Raw genomic sequence first — 17,845 nt, 5'->3', positions numbered from 1 at the left:
TTTTAATAATTTTGATATTTTTTTTTATTTATTAAGACAATAAGTTAAATACCTTAGTATTTCAATAACATTTAATTATTATACATTAATTACTAATGGACGTGAATGATATTTTTAATACAAGGAATAATTTTGTCAAGTTTTATAATTTTACAGAATCATTTTGATTTTACAGAACCATTTATAGATAATACAAGATAATATCTAAGTAAAAGATTAAATTATAAACATTTAATATGTTTAAAAAAAGCAGAATAAAATAAAATTTATTGATTAAGGTAAAGAAATTAATTGTATTTATTGTATCAGAAATTTTATGTCCAATATAAACATGATTTAATAAAAAATAATATAACATTTTATAACCATAATATTATATTGTGGCAGCCAATGTGTGACATGGTCAAATATAAAAGAAAATTTTAATAATGCAACATGCTAGTGAGATAAGGGATAACTCATCAATGAAATTTTAATTAATTATCTAAGTTTATTAGAAATAATAAAATATTTTGTAACTGTAATAATATTGTGGAAGTCAAAAATTAAACAAAATTTTAATGACGCGATGAGATAAGGTATAACTCATCGATTAAATTTCAAATTTTTATTTAAGTCTTCAAAAGTCAGTTTTTCAAAATATCCTTAAAATATATTAGAGATATAATCTGAGCAGAAAGTTATAGCACGAAACTAATGTAAGAGTAAAATTCACTACTAGAGATAAAAGATAACCTTTTAATTTAAATTCTGATTTTTCATCCAAATCTCCGAAATTCCGTTTTGCGAGACCCTCGCTCCGTTATTGTTTTTTTGGGTCCCTAAAATGTCACCACCTTAGAGCATGGCTCATATAAATAGTCAAATCCCTATTTTTATTTATATCACTTTATATAATTTTCAGGGTTACACTAAATAAATCAATTATACCGATTGAATAAATTTAAAATATATCCATACATAAAATATAAAACATATATTTTTACTAAGATGTAAAAACAATGTGTTTAAAATAGCCGTATCAAAAGCATGGTAAAAAGAATCTGCCGATAATATTTATCGCTAACTTATTTACAAGATGTGCAAAAGAACAAGGGCTATGGACGCCAAATGTCTTGCCACCTCCACGTCAGTGTTGCCAGTGACTTTTGGCCAAATAAATCGGACCCACAGTTTAATTTATGCTGAAGAAAGGAGAAAAAAAATATATAAAAATATAACTGCAATTTATTAAACATTAATCATTATTATAACGTTAAGCTCTACTAAATGCATTGATCTCAAATGCTGTACAAGTTATGCATGTCAATTGTTTTAACCATTGGTTTAAATGTAACTGCTGATTTTATCGTTCAATATAGACCATAGACTTTTATTATACCTTGTTTTTAATTTCTATATCCACTCTATATAAGCTAAGCACGTATTTTTACGTGTTTTCTTGTGTGTGTGTGCATTTATATGGCACGGCGATAAATTACACGACTACTGTCCCTGACAGCTCCAGCCCGGAGAATTGTTAGTAACGTACACATCCCAGTCGAGAGTAGATTTAAAACCCTCAGCCGTAATTCAATACACATTACCTACTTTATATATTAGCTCGTTGTGTGTGCGTGTGTTTTTTACTGTTTTCTCTCTCCGCATTTTACGATTTACGCAATGATTTGACGCCACATAAAAAATAAGAATTCGCTAGTTGCTAAGAATTGGAATTATTTTTTTTTATAGACATGTGTGGAATTTCTAAAAACAACCGTTCGATACGGGCGTCTGGAGAGTGTTCTAACAAATTTCGCAACGTAAACTTTGAAAAAACACTTGAAAGCTCTCTTTGAGGAGCTTTTCGCGACGGAAATACATTTTTAAAGGCGGTCGACGCACGGGGAGAATTTCATATAAAAAAATCTCTTTTTATTATTGCATTCGCAACTATCCCTAGATAGTCGCTGTAACCTTTAATAAAACCTTTGGCATGAAATATAAAAACCTCATTCAAACACATCATAATTTGCAGTGTTGATATATTCAATTACATATATCACAAAAATAGTATTTTTTTTAAGGTTTAGCTTGAGATGAATTACGCTTGAGAATATATTTATTTATATAATTTTAATGGAGGTTTTTAGCACAAAAATAATTCAGTCGTTACTACACCAATACAATATTCCCTTAACTGTACTAATTTTATTTTAGCTAACTTAATTTAGTAATAAACTGTTTTTTCATTTTAATTTATTTTTTTAATTTAAAAATGTGTTTGCTTATCTAATATTCAATCATTCCAGTCATTCAATTTTACTCTTTTTATCTTTCTCTACAGAGCAAATAACTGTTATATATTATGTGCTCAATAAAGCAGATAAAAATATTAAATAAGTTGTACCCTATTTAATTTTTTTATCTGCTCTATCGAAAACATGATATATAACAGTTATATATTTTTTTATGTCTAAATATTTATTTTATTATTATAATTTAAAATTATTATTTTAAAGTACTAACTATGTTAAAATTTATAATATCCATAGCTTTATTATAAAATCGATTTTATTTTTGTTGTTGTATATATATATTCATCACCAAAATCAAGCCTAAATATATTTTTTTACATGTAGTTTTCTTAATTAGTAACAATTTAAAACCACTATATTGGACTAAAACAGAAATCAATGTATGTTTTAAAAATATTAATATAATCTCTACAGAAAAAAATATTCTTAATAAAATACTAGAAGTTTTAATTAAAAAAATTTAAAAAAATTAAAAACTATAATTAATAAATGTGATTCATTGTACTTAATGAATTTATATTATATTACCACCTTCAACCATTAAATATGTTGGCATTATGTAGTTTAAATAACAAAACTGTGATAAATAATCAATAATAATTAATGACCAATGCCAAATATTTACGTCAAGCAGGTACAAAATCCCCTAATTGTACATTTTAGAGAATGACAACGTAAGCAACTGTACTGAATTAGGTTAAAGCATTAGGAGTCAAATCTGGCAAAATATGTTTCATATAAAAATTAAAAATCAAGTACTTTTCCACAATATTCGATAGTATATAAGTTAGAAAGCTGTTGTACATAATCACTTTCATCAGAATTTTTGCCATTAAAAGCATAAGTCACACCAAGCGAAGCTATGTTGAACCGAACAAAAAGATTTTTAGAAGCTTATTTACATTATGCGTATATGAATGCATGTATATTAACAGTTCTGAAGCAATAGAACTCAAAACCGTTGTACCCTATTTTAACAAAATTAGAAGCTATTGCTAAATATGTATACTTAAAGTCGTAATAATGTAGTTCATTAGATAAATATAAATATATAAGGTCGGAATAGCGTAGTCCGTAAGATCTCATCGGCACTAGACTCGAATTTTTATTTATAAAAAATGCAGTATTAATAAAAACTGCAAAGTAACATTTATTTATTGTAAATTAAATAATACAAAATTATTTATAACTAATTATGTAGATTACGATTCATTAATTATTTCAAAGGTTTTACCCCGTTGTCACGTATTGGGCTTACGCCTGTAAAGTTACGAAAAAATATTCATAAAAATACCAAGCAGATACAATATCCCTGAATTGTACATTCAAGAGATTGTCCTCAATTGTGCCGATTTAAAATCGATTTTTTTTTATTGTAAAATACGATACACTAAAAATTAAGCCCTAAATTGAAGCACTAACATTTTTTACAAATACATCTTTGCGAGAAAAAACTGATTCATTGGTTCAAGTCGCTTTTTATTCAATATCCTGTAATGGTGAGAATGACATGTTTAAACCAAAACCTTATAAACAAACTTTTATAATGCGCTATGTCGCAATATGAAAAAATAATTGTTGCGTCAGAATTAATTGTTAAAAATTACACTTTAATCCCCAAATTCACAAAGAATCTGAGTTATTTCAATTGAACAAAAAAAGCATTTCTCCATTAACGATATTCATCAAAAAACAATTGTTAATTTCATACAATTTCTATCATAGTACGCAGATACAGTCCAGAAAGACAATAACAAATAGTCTGTTTCTGCCCTCAATTATCAGGATTGGACAGACGATCTAGAATTGCAACAAGGGTTCGACTCACCCTGTACTGAACCACTTCAAATAATTACATAATTTCTTCGAGAAATTCATTAAGATATTTCGGGTAAAATATGACATTGAACTACCACTTCGCTTTCAACTTGGAATAAGCAAGAGCTTAACCGAACTTGCACCAAACAGAGCTACTACAAGATGACCCTAAGAAGACCGAGAAAAGCAGGTGTTTTATACTTCTACAACGCTTCACTAAACACTCACTTTAATCCCAATATCTCAAATTGATCATAAAAATTACTAACAAACTACAGTGAGAAAAGAAGCGCTTAGTCGCTTATCCATGTCGATGTACATGTCATAGATATACATAAAAGTGTCCAGTACACATATATTCTCAAGTTCATGTTACTAGACGATCGATAAACATCTGCACGTACCGCATTATCGTCGTCCAACGACGCTAATTAATATTATAATATATATTTATTTTGAGAATATGAGCTGTGGCAATTTATATTTATAATAAGTTTAGGTAATCCCATGGATATTGCAGAAAATACTATATATAGATATGATCTAAATAAATATTTTTAAAGCAAGTGACCATGAGAAAATCCACAAATAATTAACATTTCAACGTTCCTGTCATCATTACGATCTTGTTTGGATAAACTATCCGCGAATCTAGTATACGCAATTAGAACTGAAGCTCTAACCGAACTTTTTTCGTCAGTTCAGCACTGAGGCTACGTAAACACCTATCATTTCGTGCACAAAACCCAAATATTTACACGTGCAAGAGCGAATCGAAAGCGCGTTTATTTCTGGACACAACCGACGGAATTATGGTTGTGGTAAAAAAGAGTTGTGCAATGTTGCATTTTAAAATTATGTTATACAGGCGATGCACTTTTTATTCTCTGAACACGCAGATGTTTTTCTCAGTATATCTGTTCCAGCTTTTTAGTGTAATAAAACAGTACTGATCTAATATATAAATATTCTTGCTAAGATTATTTTTTATATACAATACATATATATATTTTTTATAATAACTTTTTATTAAAGTAATTCTTAACGTATGCTAACGGTATTAAATTTTAATACACCCAGACTAAAAATAATTTAATTAGCAAAGTTTTAATTTAACTGACAAGTTAAACTCTAGATAAGGGAAGCGCTACAGACTTTTCCAATTTTTCATCTACTTTATATACAAAAAAAAAATATAGTTTTCTGACGTTCAAACACACTGACTGCACTAATTAGATTAGAAAAACTTCAACCGATCGATGCGGCTTGCTCATTTGACCCGACCGTTCAAGTTTATGTTGTCGGTCTGCTTAATAACACGATCATTTTTTGCTTAGTCTAGTCTAGCAATTGTTCTTTTTTTAGACATGTTCCTGTATGACAAATGGTCATGACATGACATAACGACACCCACTTAGTAATTGCACAAAGTGACAGAACGACACTGCGAACGTCTAATTAGACGAATGTGCTATGTAATCTTATCTGACCTAACTTCTTCGGGAATTCAAAACACGCAATTGTAGTATTATTTCTTGAATGTTTTTCTTTTGCAAAAGAAAACAAGACGACACGTGTTATCTAATAGGTTCTATAACAATGTTCTATTTGACACAGTGTAAATTACGTGGCGTTTGTTATGCTTTGAAACAATGGTTTGTTTGATGTTTGTGGATCGTATTAATTGAGCTAAATGTGAATACGTCTTTGATCAAGTTAACGAAGATGTGTTCTTGTAAAAATATGTAAATAACAAATTACACTATACAGTTGTAGTGTTTTTTTTTTATTCTAATATAAAACTAATTATAATACATTCTGTATTCTTTTTTCCATATTGTAATTCCACAGTTTTAAAATCGGAATAGCGAAATTTTAGGCTTTGAGAAAATTATTTATTCAAGGTTCTTTACAAAAGTTAGCATAAAATAAACACAAACATTACTAGTTTGCTATAAAAAATATAACATATATGTATAGTAACAAACAATGTGATAAAAAAAATTGTTAAAAATTTTTTTTTTAATTAAAACTGGTCTTGTTTATGACCAAAAATTAATTTTACTTTATGCTTAATAAAATATGTTTTAAACACTAAGTTCATCTATTGGCGTCCAAAAGTTTATTGTTAATGATAAGTGGACCAGTTCAAAAGTTCTGTATAAAATGTAAAAATCTGTAACTGAAAATTAAAATACCCTAAAATAAAAAAAATATAATAGGGCATATGAGAAAAACATCAAATAAAATAAATATTTTACCTATTACAATGAAATATGACTCAATTTGTGTTTAAATGAAAATCAAAAAATATTAATAAGTGTATCTATATCTAATTTATAATGTTTAATATAGATGAGAATATTCGGAAAAAATATTTTTGAGACATATATTTTTTCTTGGCTATTAAAAAAATTAAGATAACTTTAATGCATTTCTTGTCTAACTTAATAAGATAAATATATCTTTAAGCCTGAAGGATTTCTGTTTCATATTACTAAAATATTATTGATAATATTATTAGAAGGCAAAACAATATTTTATCAATCTACTAACAACAGTTATGAAACATAAATATTTGGTCTAAAAGATTTTTATTTCATGTTCATTCCTTTAAATCTATTGTGAAAAAAGGTAATATTTGACAAATATAGCGAACACACTTTAAATATCAATAAGCTTGTTTTAAAATTGCTTTTGAAAGCTTAATAAAATACATAAATTTAAAAAAACCATAGAAAGTGTTAATTCTAGCGAAAAATCTTGTATACCGATCAAATGTATTATTGCACAGATAAAATCGACTATAACAAAAAATAGCATATGCTAGCAAAATACTTCTAATAAAATATACCAAAAACTCTCTAGAAAGCTAAATTATATTCCTTAATATTGTCAAAAGACATATTGTAGCAATAGTTATTAGAAGAAAGAGTAATATGTAAACGTTTTTATTTTACTTCTAAGCTATCGTAAAAAAGTTGATAATTTACAAACATAACGAACAGACTTGTAGAAAATCATTGTTATTCCTAATAAAATTCGAGTTTTGTACCATTTTAAATGATTATTTTATTTAAAAGGATTCTTAAAATCCCTCATTTTACTTACAAAACTTTAAAAAAATAAATAAACATACTAGAAATAAAATCATCGATGTAAATATGTAGATATGTTTTAGCTGTTGGTTCAGTATTTAAAATAAAATAATTTGATAGTAATCTTTCAGTCAAAAAATAAGAAAAGCTTTGATGGAAAGAAAATCAAGAAGAAAACATATTATTAAATATTTAATTAAATATTTTACACTATTATTGCGAATAAGAAAATTAAAGATAAACATTTTATAAATAACATATCAATCAAAATATTTGTTGAAAAATTTTCATTTATTTTTTTCTGGATTTTATAAAAAATGAAATGATCGTATAAGGTAATATTTCAAATTTTAGCAGTGCCATGAAAAAAAAATTTACTTATTTTCAGGGCACAAAAATTAACCTACATTTGGGAGAGTTTTATGTTCCTTAGAAGTTCATCTAAAAAAGTAATAGATACATCAGAAATAAATTTATGAATAAAATGATTAAACCAAAAATAATTTTATAAATCTCAGTAAATATAATAGATTAGTTATTCTATAATATCTTTTAATAAATAATAATGCAATTTATAAGAAAAAAATTTTATGTCATGAAATATTATTTAACATTTTTCAATCATATTTTTTGTTACCATTTACGCATAAACTAACTGAATAAAGTGAAACTAAAATGCCATAAAAACCATAAAAAACTTGGTTCTGCTATTTTTTCTGGATAGTATAAGTTTTCAAAATTATTACGATCTTATAGCAAATATGGTTTATGCTTGTGGTTGTTTTATTACTTTTAGGATTAAAATTCAATTATCAATAATATAGTTAAGTGTAAAATTATATAACAATACATTTTCTCACAGTATTTAAAACTGCAGTTAATAAAACTTTTTTATAGAACTAATTAGGTTAATATAAAATTAGATCCTTAATGCACATATTTATTGATTTAAATGTATAACTATCAAATAATATGTACTTCTGTCATTAATTTTATGCAAAAATGTACTAAAAAGTTAAATTTAGTTAATCTGTCAAATTTTTAAATATTTAAGAACATTAAGAACAACACTATAATGCAATTTTATACTTTTTTTGCTTCAAAGATAAAATATCTCTATTTCTATGTACACATAAACTCTGATTGTAGCTTTATAATAAGTCTAGCTTTAAGACATTGCCAATATATTTTTATTATTAAAAAAAATATGTGTCGTTAAAAGGCTTTAGGTTTGAAAAGCGCAATAAGTACATATTTAGTTACATATTTAGACGATATTGCAATATTTAATAGCCTACTTAAATATTTAAGATATATTAGAAAAGACATTTAATATATTTAAAATTTCTAAAAAATTGAAAAGTCATTCTAATACGTGATAAAAAAATTGAGAAGCAAAATAATATTACAGAATTTGTTAATCGACTTACAAAAGCTAGAGAAATAAAAATATATTACATGGTCTAAATAATTTTGATTTCATGTTACGTCTTGTAAAGCTTGTAAGGAAGATAAAAATTTACAAACATACTTGTCAAAAAGTTTGTACTTTAAAATTTACTAAACAACAAATTTAAAGCTTACTGAATTTATAAAGCATCTTAAAATACCAGGTTTTACTCATCGATGAGATTTAGCTTTTGCTTCAAAATTTTGACAAAGTATTTATTGGTAAATTAATAACCATACAAAAAATGTAATATTTTTTTGCTTTCTTTTGCCAAAAAAAATAATAATAATTTGTTAATAATATTATAATATTTTTATAATTAAAAAAAATCTTTGTGGTATAAAAAATTCAACTAATTTTAAATATTTTGAGTAGGTATTTTTAGGCATATTTAATGCCTCATTATAATATATCGCGTAAAATATGATTTCAACAAATATGTCGCAATGGTAGCTAATTATTATTATTATTTATTTGTAGCATAGAAAGTGTTAATTCTAGCAAAAAAAATTACACAGATAAAATAGACTATATCAAAAAAACATATACTAGCAAAACAACCAAACTAAAAAAATCTATCACGTTAAAAAAAATATAATAATAATGTAGACTATTCAAAATCTATAATATTTTACCTTTTTACCAAAAGTATTATTTTAATATAATCAAATATTACAATAATGTAATAACTTTCAGGTATTCTAAGCAACGAAAACTTATTGCTTATTTCAAGTATTTTTTCTTTGCTTTAAACTTTTATTTTAAAATGAATATGACTGTATTAAAGTAGTTATTTTATTTTAACAAATACAAATTATTTAAATTACTACAATATGGTGGAGCGGAAGGGGCGGGCCGCCCCGGGCGGCACTTGCATGGGGCGGCATATTCGCGATGGGATCGTCTAGTGTGGTTCTTAACTCTGAATGCACTAAAACATATATAAATCCACGAATAACATGATCTTAATAATAACCAATTTATTATTTTAAGAAATGCTGATTTTATGACCCTGCAAAAAATGTATAAGGGGGGCGGCAATTTTAAGGATCAACCTAGGCGGCACATACCTTAGCTACGACACTGACTACAATATATACTTATATACATAGTTTCAGTAGTATTTTACAGTATGTTGTATGTATTGTACTTATACGTAGCAATATAGACACGATTGTTTCCGGCAATATCACACTTCCCGTTCAGCATTACATCTCTCTAATACATATTTAGGGTTTACACACAATTCCCACGTGAAGTAAAACTCAATAATAATTCCCTAACATTAAAGCGAGTCGGAAATAAACAGAGGCGAGAATAAACAAACACCATTTCGCCGCACGCACCAACAGATATTCGCAACGCTGATATTTTTTAACTATTATAAGACACCATTAAAAATTAAAATACCAATTCACCAGACACCAGACACAAAAACGCGACATTTTTTTTAGCCATAAAAACTTAATAGTTGTGTAATAAAACGGCGAAAGCCATTCGGATTTTAGAGCGCAAATCAATGACTATTAAACCAAATCGTAACTCAAATCTTGGGACTTTATTTAGAAAACATGCGGTTCAATATAAGATATTTTATATTATGTCATTGCACTTAGAGACTGACTGAAAATTCAGTTTTTGTATCAACAAATAGTGTGTCTAGTGAGATTTAGAAAAAAACATTTAATTGAAAAGGCAAGTTAAAATATTCACTACACTACATTTCCGATTTAGATTTGGACCGATACTTTTAATCAAAAATAAAAAACGTTCATTTGCACTTTTTTGCTATAATAATTTATCCTTATCAATGGGGAAATGACGTCAAAGAAGAATTACTTTATTTTTTCAACGATGAATTAATTGGTCTCGTTTAATGAAAATGTTCAGAGATTGACATTTAGGCGGCGGATTATATTATAATCGATATCTGACTCGTTAGCCCCAAAATAATATTTAATCTATCCATCCATCTCTGTGAAAATTTTCAATTACGATAACAAAGTTGTGACGGGTTGGAATTCTACAAAAAATATATCTTCATTCGGTCGTATTGCGATACAATAGAATTTTATATTGTATTTTTTTCTGACAAGCTACGAAAATTTAATTAAATCTAAATATAAATCGTTTAGGTTTTTAGTTAAATAACAATAATTTTTAATACACTAAAATATAAAAATAATTATCAATACATCAATATTAATAAACTGATTTTAAGAAATAATGAAAAAATTATCGCTTCTCAACAAATTTGGTTTAAAAATTATATAAAAAACATGTTTTTTATGTGTTTTGATTTACTACAATACGTAAGTAATGTATAATTAATTTAAAGCTAAGTTTTGCCCTCTCGAATAAAATTATGAAGGGATAAATTGATAAATTTAATTTTTATTTATTATATAATACAAAAAAAAATCGTCAACTTATTTATTAATAAGCTTAAAATATTAAACACATCTTAGTGTATAATAAGCATATAAATTAAGTTATTAAAAATTACCGTGACTTAATAATTTATTAAAATAAAATAACGAAATAATGCATATATACATAACTACTTTTTACTTAGCTGTCTAAATAATATTAAAACGCCTACAATACAAAATAATATACTAGCATATATAATAACTATAAAACGATATTGAATTATTTTAACTACGAATATTAGAAATTGGCAGAACACCCAGATTTGCACAATAGCCTCAAATTGATAAAAAACATTAATAATCAATAAATACCGCAGCATGAAAACCAAACCCTTAAGCTTCAAGACATACCTATGTTTAGAAACAATATAACAGTATTGTTGTAAATATCCTTTGTAATTATCAGACGGTGGCCCAAACAATGGCCCACCTTTTTATTGCTCTCACAAGTTTTCTCTGTCGTTGATTCATCAAAACTTTCACTAATGACTAATATAAAATATGTGACACTCAATCACATTATCAATCACTAGCTAGAACTCGCCAAGCACACGACAACTGGAAATCACCCAACGAATCACCGACAACCAATGACGACCACAGCGAAGACTTTCAAACTACATTTTGCTATATTGTACATATTTGGTAAATTGTACATCATAATTGATAAAAATCATTTATCAGAAAATAATTAAAAGATATTAGAAAAAACTAATTAAAAAATTGTTTCATTAAAAAAAACACGATTAAGCCTGTAACAAACTCTTGTCTGAAAAGAGTTAAATTTCTATAAATACAGTTGCAAAAGTTGGTTTAAATTAGTTAAATGGGTTTTAGGTAAATGTATAACGACCGCAGAAACTTGCGACACACAGACATATAAACTCGTCAACTTTATGATAATTATTATTTAAGTGGCTAGGCATAATACGAGTTATATTTTATATAAAGTATGATTAACGATGTGTACATTATATATTCTGATTAATTACAAACTTGATCATTATAATGGATATGCGTACATATTAACGCTTACGGGTCTAAGAACGCTTTGATTAATTAATACGTTGCGAAACAGCGCGCTTTAAGGTAACCTGGAAGAAAACACGGGCTACTTTTGATTGCACAAACATGCTAATATAATACCTAATTAATATTACAACGAAAGCATTAACATATTTATAAAATATTCAATTATTATCTATGCTTTAAAAATCTGTTCAAAAATATTGTTGTATCTTATATTTATATTGCATCTAAATATTTAGAACGTTTCTGTTAAAAATATTCTACTAAACTAAATAAATAGTTATTGTACCCGTTTAACGGACAGGAACAAAGGATTTTGTACATGTATAGATTTGTTATAGTTTACTAATCATATACGTATCTATAAAACAGCATAGCAAAAATATTTAATAAATCACTCATATGCCTTAAGTATTTTTTTTAATGCTATATATTCTTAACCTACAAAAAATATATTTAATACAATATTAAATGGCAGTATTGCTATGGTTTATATGTACTTGTTATTTTATTTGGTATTCGTATGCAAATAGTTTAAATTTATGGTATAACTTTGTTTTTTTTTATATGCTTTTATCTTAACATTCTACATGAGAGTATCCAAGTAAATTAAATTAAAAACCTTTAGCAAATTTTAATCATTTGTATTCAAATTAAAATGCAGCTTACTTTAAAGTATTTCTTTGCATTTATAATGAAAAAAATTACAATGAAAATAATAACATTAAAGTAGTAAGAAAAAAATATATATAAATAATGAATTATTATCTATCGACTTATGCCAAAGCTTTTATAGCCATAATGAAAGCTCAAAACAGCATTATGAATAAAATTATTAGAGTATTATTAGTTATTATATAAAATAATTGACAAAAAATATTATCACATAATTAGACATATAATTATTTTAATCTGCCATATGTATGAAGGCAGTTAAATATATAGTTTCAATAATATTTCACAAAAACAATATGAAAAAGGTATAACTTAGTAAATGTAATAAAACATATTCATGGTCTTAGTAAAATATTGTAGTATCAACAATAAAAAACGCCTCTTTTAAATAAAAATAAAAGCAAAATAAAATATCTTTCTAGAAAAAATAGGTACAGGAATAAAATAAGTAATTAATCGCTGATTTTGGATACTTAAGAGCAAAGAAAATATGCTTATTAATTCACATATCGATAAACAATATATTGAAATGCATTTGAAACATCTTTGGAAATTTCTATTTCTGGGGGTTCTCGTATTGCATTTTATTTAAATACATCATATATAAAACTATAGCTATGTGCTGATAATAAAAATGACTCTAAGGTATTAACGAAAATTACATATAAAGATTAAAATAAAAAAAATAACCACTTATAAAGATTGTAATATAAAAATAGATGCATGACCTAAATAAATAATTGATCGTTGATTCTGGAGACTAAAACGAATCGATGAAAAATATGCTAATTGATTTTTATCGATAATATTATCGAATTGCAGAATGACAAAATATAAAATCACATAAATATTTTTAGCGATATTAGAGCTTGTTAGATTGACTATCGGAGGACTGAGCAGAAAATATTCGACACCTGTACCTTAATTTCTGCATACTTTATGTTTTTTTTTTTTGCTTAAATAGCTTAGCAAATATAAATATACAAAATATTACTATAAAAGATGGAACCAGCTGAAATAGTAATTTTGTTGAAAAATGTTAAAAAAATCCATCTCATACAGAAGAAAATTTTTTTCTTCAAAATAAACTAACCTTGTCTAAGTAACTAATAAAACAATATAGTGATAATGATGAATAAAATTGTTCGAAACAATAGGAAAGTTAAACATATGTTCTAATGATTTTATAATAACAACAAAAAGCTCGACATTAAATTAATTATGTACTACTAAAAGAGCTAGTTCATATCAGTATTCAACAAATTTCACCCTATGCAACATGAAAATTGTATTTTTAATAGCAATTAAATTTATCAGTTACTTGACAATTTGATAGTAGCGACATTCAGACTATGTTCTAAACTATTTCAAAATTAAAGACTGGTATCAATATGTTACGCTCACAATAAATTAATTTTCTTAGGTTTCAATCGCATAAATGAACTTTCATATTACGGTAATAAATGAGTTGGTTCTTATTTGTTTTAGTACACATTTTTTCTATAAGATAAAACATAATGTATAATAAATTAAAATTTTGTCGTAAAATGAGAAACGGTACTTTCAGCTTTGTACTGCTAATAATTTTAATGTGAGATAAAATTAACCGTACATTAAGGGTTTTAAAACACGTTTTTTAAATCACGTTCAACTTGCGTATCTGTACAATTAGCGAGCACTTAATTACCCTCGACACGATGGAGCGGAAACAAGTTCCGAAGCGGCAGTTCCAAAACAAGTCCAAAACTTCCAAAGACCGCAAACAACCTCCTAAAGTTTTCCCCGAGTCTTCAGCGGCGTCTAGCGTCGACTAAGCTGCGACAGCCACTGAAAACCAAGCCAATAAGACTGAACGAACATGAGTCATCATGGACTATTCGAAAGCATCTTATCAAGACGTGCGCTGCACCGAATCTGACCTCCGTGTATCCCGTCGGGATATTTCGGGACATGGCCGTGTTTGTTCTACGGTTTGCTAGGTAGGTCTTTGGGTCATGCTTGCGCAACGCGGATCAATCACGATTGATTTCCGGATGGGTAATAGAACTCTGTTTATCTTAAAAATGCGTCGAAATGGCACACGAGAACGTCTATATTGGAGAATAAGAGTGGGTGGTGAAACAGCTGGACTGCGAAATTGTCGAAAGAGCGAAGTAAATATCTGTATCGACATGCCTAACGAATGTTTGAATATAAAAGTTTTGCTTTTGTTTAGCGCTAATAAGTGATCAGGAGCAGGGCTTGTGAGGGTTAATTAAATGACATTTTACTACAATAATTAAAAATATAAAAGTATCGTTTCTGTTGCTCCGATGCATTAACTCTGAGCTATTTAAAATATCGCGGACAGTTTGTACGTTTGTACAGATCCTCATAGTCCTTATCGCACTCTGCTATTCTCATTTCAATGATGATATAAATTGAAGTTTTTATTTATATTCAGATCATTTAAAATTTTTCTCTCTTTCTCTTTCTATCCACAGAGTGATTTAGATTCTAAATGAAAACGGGCTTCCGTCAACCGTCTGCTCTTTAGCGTCAAAAATGTCATATATGTAATTTCCCTGATCTCATTCGCCATCAGAATATGTCCACGATCTTAGTGTGAAGGTTATATTAAAAAAGAAAAATTTCAACTAAGATCTCGGAATCGCTTTTGAGAGCAAGTGGAAGTTTTCTCTACACGAAAACGAAGTCTGCAATGAATCATTCAAGATGCTCGTCATTGTCTTGAGAAACGCGTTTCACTTTGACAATCTGTCAGTAACTCGTGTCATCTATGACAATTAAATTGGCAACATTCTCGAATCAGAATCTATAATTTGGAGTTCCATGGTAATTCAATATTCCCATTTATACATCGTTAACTTTTAATAAGAACTAAAAAGTTTATTTTTTTTGTTAGTTTTGGGTTCAGAAGTATTTGAGAGTTACAATCGCATCCTCTTCTGATTCTCGATAGAACCAGGACTTGCTTGTAGCTAGCACCATTTAGCTCCTTTATACGTTGACATTGCACATTAATCAATTTTATGTCAAATACAAGCAGAACTCGGACTTTTGGAAAACAATGATTCCGGGCCTCATGACAAAAATGTACGAGTTAACCCTTTCTATGCTACAAATAAATATAAAAATTAGCCACTGTTGCGACATATGTTATGAAATCATATTTTATGCAAAATATTTTAATTGGGTATTAAAAATTATTAAAAATAACTACTCATAATATTTACTTGATAAAAAGTCGCGTTTTTTGCTGCTCAGTGTTGCCACGTAGTGAATTTCCAGACCAAATCAAAAACAATAAGATCGTGCTATCGCAGTGAAACCGCTTATCAAGTATTTATATTAAGAGTGAGTGAGAGTAAAATAAAACACATCTAAACCAAATTTTGCCCAATAGGAGAGCGCAAAAAACAATTATCATTTCTCAGAAGGCAAAAATCCACGTCAAAAGCAATAAAACCGTGTCGGCGCCGTCGCAGTGGGAACGCTCGGTAACGAGCGTTCTCACTGCGACGGCGCCGACACGATTTTATTGCTTTTGACGTGGATTTTTGCCTTCTGAGAAATGATAATTGTTTTTGCGCTCTCCTATTGACCAAAATTCGGTTTAAATATATTTTGATCAGCCCTCTTATATTTGAAGTCCATAGTAATATCGGTAAGGATAGCTATCATATTTTGAAAGCATAGTGTAATATAAAAATGCAGACAACTATGGAGCAATATGTGAGGTGCTATGTGTCAGTACTCATTTCTCCCTAAGAGATGAGTTGACTAAGTTTATATTTTGGACTTGACCTAATAAAAGTTCTAAAACTATAATTAGTTTTAGAACCTTAATTAGGCTAGGATTGGGTTTGAACAGAAAAAGGACGTTTCGCAACTGTCAAATTGAGTTTCATTGACATTTTAGGGATAATCTCAAATTAGATATTAACCTATTTTTGTGTACTTTAAAAGTTTTTTAGTTTTACACAAATCAGGAGTGATAAAAGGGGCAAATATAAGTAAAATCAAAAAGATTTTTTCAATTAAATTTATAAATAAAGCTTAAATAAATATTTAAAAATATGTGTTTACTTATTCTTTACATCTTAAATATATAATTTAATTTGATTTGATTTCTTCGAATCTTAAATTTCAGTAACAAAACTATATATAAGTGAATTCTAACATTAAAATTTTAAAAGTGTTTGTATGGGAGTATGAGGTAACAGAATATTGTGTCGTTTTACAATTTTTTAATCCCTGAAATCTTCGCCAAAAATATTCACTCATATTTAAAAAATCTCTCCTAAAATATTTTACATAAATAACTTTATTTACGTTATATGTTATTATCAATAAATATTATGACGCAGCCTCAAAGAGGCGCAGGCATTCTGTGGACGCGGCATTTGGGAACTGCCGTAACTGAGGCGCTGTTGTGCAGCACCGCAACTCAGATTAGTAGGTAAGAAGAGCGAATGTAGAGAATGACTGGATAAGGGCAAAGCTCCGACGGTGGTCCTGACTACTTCGCCGTCCTCAAAAGCAACTTAGCTGTTACCAGCATTTTATCTCTTAGTATACGGATTAAGAACAAAATTCAGAAGGTAAAAATGACCCATTTTTTGCCATTGTAAAAAAAATTATAGATAAAAATTAGATAAAATAAAAAAAAAACATAACCTATAAATAAATGTTAAAAATTATTATTTGTAAGGTAAAAAAATTATATTTATTTACAGTATGCCTAAATATTTAAATGCCATTATGATTTTTATCTATTTTAAAACCCTGTTTCATTGTAAAATTTATTAAGCACAAAAATCGCTTGGGGTATAAGATTAGACTTAAATTTATGAATTTAAGTCTTACGCTCAATGTGAAAAATTTGTTTTAAAACATAATCGCCAATTTTTTTTATATATTTTTACAGAACCCTTAAACCATTTTAATATTTTTTTCTGCATGAAAACATATTTTAATAGTTAATATATCAAAGAAAACTATTATCGAAGGTAATGCGTTAAAAGAAGTTATAAAAAACCTAAT

This window comes from Plectrocnemia conspersa, unplaced genomic scaffold, assembly GCF_051122295.1.
Source record: "Plectrocnemia conspersa isolate PC_06_02 unplaced genomic scaffold, ASM5112229v1 ptg000002l, whole genome shotgun sequence".
Taxonomy (NCBI): Eukaryota; Metazoa; Arthropoda; class Insecta; order Trichoptera; family Polycentropodidae; genus Plectrocnemia; species Plectrocnemia conspersa.
The sequence above is the reverse complement of the archived record's forward strand: the minus strand, read 5'-3'. Positions refer to the sequence as shown.